The sequence below is a fragment of the Cucurbita pepo genome, chromosome LG13 (genome assembly GCF_002806865.2).
Source record: "Cucurbita pepo subsp. pepo cultivar mu-cu-16 chromosome LG13, ASM280686v2, whole genome shotgun sequence".
In the NCBI taxonomy this organism is placed as follows: Eukaryota; Viridiplantae; Streptophyta; class Magnoliopsida; order Cucurbitales; family Cucurbitaceae; genus Cucurbita; species Cucurbita pepo.
In genome coordinates this window covers 1,285,760-1,290,077 of record NC_036650.1, presented here as the reverse complement: position 1 = coordinate 1,290,077, position 4,318 = coordinate 1,285,760, and positions in this window count along the sequence as shown.

The following is a 4,318-nucleotide window of genomic DNA, read 5'->3' as shown; positions in this document are numbered from 1 at the left end:
TTTTTTTTTCTTTTTGATTTTCTCAACTAAATGGTTCATAAAAATATATTTAATATATACTAAAAATGATTTATAGAAATATATTTAATATATACTAAAAGTGATAATTAATGGTTAGGAAGTAAATTTTTTTGAATACATTAACAAATTGTACCATCACCAAATCGACCCAAGTCTCAAGAAATATTTTTTGTATTGATTGTATCAACTATAAGTCTATAATACACGGTAAATGTAAATGTTATTATATTTTCAATACTTTATTACGTTCTTTTACGTTCTTTAATTTTAGATATTTAATAATTCTTAACAATTTTACTTTTATTAAGTCATATTATTAATTTAATTTTCCTTCAATTTTAGGTTTTTGATGTGTAATAAATTTTAACCATTATTCTCAAATAAATTATTTTAATAAAATTATATAAATTTTTAATATTAAATATTTAGGGAATAAATTTTTAATGTTAAATATTTAATTACTCTTTTTTCAAAAATTTAATATTTGGTGTCTTATGTTTCATCCATTTCTTTATTTATTCATTTACTATTTATTTTTTTAATTATTTTTATTTTAAATTATTATTTTTTCATTATAATTATTTTTTTATTAAAATTTTTCACATAGAGTTAAATATAGCAGACTTTAATAATAATAATAATAATAATAATAAAAATAAAAATTTTAATAATAATAATAAGAATAAAAGTTAGGACAATTGAGAATACAAATAAACGTATTTTAAATCATTTGTTTTCGCTTAACAATTATGTGTGAAAATTGAGTTATGGAGCATTAAAATTGTAATTAATATTTTATTCATCGAACTATTTTAGATAAATTATAGTATTATTATCTTATTTTATTCATTAAAAAAATCTACACAAATTAAAATAATAATAATAATAATAATAATAATAATATTTTTTTTTTCCTCGGGTGGGTTGTGAACTGTACCAAGTTAAAGCCAGACGATAAGTCGTCCTCTTACGTCTTCTAAATTTCCAAGTAATTTTAGGTACATAAATATTTAAAGAGAATTCATGGAAACACATCAATAAATAATAAAAAAAAAATTAAATTTGTAATCATTTGATTTTTAAAGTTTAGAGTTTTTTATAAATATTTTAAAATTTTAAATCAAAATTTGAAAACTAAAAAACGAATTTAATTCTCATAACATTTTCTATTTTTTTGTTTTATATTCTTATATTTTGAAGAACAATAAATTTTTTGTTTTGATTTTTATTAAAAAAATTAATCTTATAAACATTATTTTTATTTCTTATTTTTGTTTTTAAAATTTAGTTAAGCAAGCTTTTTCTCTAAAAAAAATTATTTTTTACTTTTATTTGTATATGTACCTTTTTTTTTCTCTTTAAATTTACTATATATATTTTAAATTTTCTTCAATATCCATTATTACTGCAACTCCAATAACTGTGGAGCCACTTGGTACTCGCGATTCTTTAAGGACAGGTGCCCCACACTTATAGTTACCCCAAGGACGATCCAAGCAGCACCTCTAATGCTCCGACATAACCAACTATAGAATTGTTTTCTACCCTTAATATCTAGGGGTACCCTTAAACCAAACATGCAAAAATAAATAATGGTGCGTTCATCGGCCATTCATATATTATTTGTATACCAAGCAGCATTTGAGAAGTCAAGCCGTTAATGTCCTGCGAGATAATGGAGTCGGCATCTCCATGCGTGACACGTGTCATTCTTGGGAGGTGACGCGTGTCAGTGTATTACAGTTGTGAGTTGGATTATTTGTACATATATATTTAAAATTTAAATAATATTACAATTAAGCATTTAATTAAAGGCCAATAAAATAGAAAAAAAAATATTTTACTAATTACGGCTAAAATAAGATTCACTCAATTAAGAGATAAAATAGGAAAATAAATTATTTCATAGATGGAAAATAATCATTGATATATATAACGGTCAATAATTTAATATTTAGGAGAAGATCGGGTAATTAGAGTTAATTATTTTTTCTATAAATATTTGAATATTTAGTTTATCATTCATCACCTATTTTCTTCCACCAAAATACATCTTGTTTGTGATAATTGGAATTCATGGCGACTCATCATCTGAACTCTCATCTTGTCATCTTCATCGGACTTCTTGTCGTCGTCACCCACACCTCGATGGTTACTTCTGACCAGAGCTTGTTTTATCGACGCTTTGGTGGTATATCCAACCAGATGAAGACGGGTGGTGTTAATATTTTTGAAGGCTCTCTGGTCAACGTTCCAAACGGACCAGACCCAATTCATAATCAAGTTCCTCCGATGACGACTGGTCGTGTTAATATTTTTGAAGGCTCTCTAGTCAACGTTCCAAATGGACCAGACCCAATTCATAATCAAGTTCCTCCAATGACGACGGCTAGTGGTGTTAATATTTTTGGAGTCTCTCTGCTCAACGTTCCAAACGGACCAGACCCAATTCATAATCAAGTTCCTCCGATGACGAGGACTGGTGGTGTTAATATTTTTGAAGGCTCTCTAGTAAACGTTCCAAACGGACCAGACCCAATTCATAATCAAGTTCCTCCGATGACGATGGGTGGTGTTAATATTTTTGAAGGCTCTCTGGTCAACGTTCCAAACGGACCAGACCCAATTCATAATCAAGTTCCTCCTACGACTGATGGTGTTAATATTTTTGAAGGCTCTCTGGTCAAAGTCCCAAACGGACCAGACCCAATTCATAATCAAGTTCCTCTCCCATCTTCTCCTCAATTATTCTCACCACTCTACTAAATGATGATATTATATTAATAAAATTTGGTTATGTTCTTTCTTGGAAACGGTTTGAATTTGGTATGATATTATATTAATAAAATTTGGTTGTGTTGTTTCATGAAACCCTATTAATTGTTTATGATATTATATTATTGATAAATTTTATATTTTCTAAATCATCTATATTCTGTGGAAGTATGAATGTTTTTTTTTTTTTTTTGGTTATGTCCGCCAAAAGAAATTATTGACACTTTCGGTTAAATCAACCATTGACAATTGGGAACAAAAGTCTTAAAAAAAATGGGTGGACCCAAACAAAAAAAATTAGATCAATCCAATTGTTTTGCGTGGGATTATAATGTATATATATATTTAAAATTTAAATAATCTCGCAATTAAGTATTGAATTAATGGTCAACAAATACGAAAAAAACAATTTATTTTATTTTTAGATAAAAATAACCTCTAAAATATTTATAACCCTCAATAATTCAATAATTAAGGAAAATTTACTTGATTAAGAGTTGAATAGAAAAAGAAAATTATTTGTTTGACTATTAATTGGTAGGATTCTTCGATGCAAGAAGTTCCTTATCGTTCCTCACATTCTTCGATGCAAGAAGTTCCTTATCGTTCCTCACATCATGATTCGATAACTATGCTTTTGTTATTAGTCCAATGGCGCATGGTTTATAGTACCGTGCTTATTATATTTTCAATTTTTTGTAATTGATTATATCAATTATTATATTTTCAACTACTTTTATTACCTTCTATATCTATTCTTAATGATTTTATTTTTAAGTATATCCTATTATTCATTTAACCTTAACTAATTAAATGATTTAATTTTGGTTGAATTTTAGGTTTTTGAATTACGGTCAAATAAATGATTTTAATAAAATTATATAAACTTTTAATATTAAATATTTAGTCCTCCTCTATTTCAAATAGAAATCAAATCTTTATATTAAATGACATCAACTTCTAAATTTTATACGATTATAATAATTTATTACATTAATTTTAAATTTAATTTCATTCTTTCATAATTATTCTATCAATTATAATAATTTATTACATTAATTTTAAATTTAATTTCATTCTTTCATAATTATTCTATCAATCATATATAGTAAATTTTATATTTTTTTTTTTTATGTTTATCAATTTCTTGATTTACCTTTTTACTATTTGTTTAATTTAATTTCATTACTTAATAACTATTCTACAAATAATATGCATTAAATTTTAATTTTTTTTTTTTTTTTTACTTCATCAATTTTTTACTCTTTGCTTTTTTTTAATTATTTTAATTTTAAATTATTATTCATTATATTTTTTTTTTCTTAAAATTTGTCACAGATGTAAATATTGGAGAGATTTAATAATAATTAAAACAGTTAAAAGACAATCCATAATACAAACAAACATGTTTAAAAACAAATTAAAATTTAAAATTTAAAATTTGTATATATATATTTAAAATTTAAATAATATTCAAATTAAATATTCAATTAAGACAACAAATAAGAAAAAAAAAAGAATT